Source organism: Sinocyclocheilus rhinocerous, unplaced genomic scaffold (assembly GCF_001515625.1).
Source record: "Sinocyclocheilus rhinocerous isolate Xijiao unplaced genomic scaffold, SAMN03320098_v1.1 scaffold867, whole genome shotgun sequence".
Taxonomy (NCBI): Eukaryota; Metazoa; Chordata; class Actinopteri; order Cypriniformes; family Cyprinidae; genus Sinocyclocheilus; species Sinocyclocheilus rhinocerous.
Genome location: NW_015649279.1, coordinates 372,630 through 372,943, shown reverse-complemented (window position 1 = coordinate 372,943; position 314 = coordinate 372,630). Strand labels below are relative to the sequence as shown.

The 314-nt window shown below is 62.1% G+C and overlaps 1 protein-coding gene across 1 annotated transcript in view; it reads right to left on the bottom strand.

The window, feature by feature from the left end:
• Positions 1-314, bottom strand: part of LOC107710532 (myelin protein zero-like protein 2) — a 16,215-nt gene that overhangs the window by 1,493 nt on the left and 14,408 nt on the right. The gene's annotated exons all lie outside the window — the stretch shown is intronic.

Sequence of the window (314 nt, the reverse complement as noted above, 5' to 3'; positions counted from 1 at the left end):
CTGGGCTAAACTCGGGGACAGGAGCCCTCACTGGGCTAAACTCGGGGACAGGAGCCGACACTGGAGCGGACTTCTCCTCATCCTCCTCCTTTGGTTAAAGGTGAACGGCGCGGCCGGCTGGCTTGACAACGGCGTGGCCGGTGGACTCGATTTCCGAGCGGCCGACGGGCTTGACAACGGAGCGGCTGGCAGGCTTGACTGAGGAACGGCCGGCGAGCCCGCAGAACTCCCAGGCATACTCGACGAAGGGGAGATCACTACGGGCTAGGGCAATGAAATGAGCGACGATTTCCATGATCGCGGGGGAAAAAGGA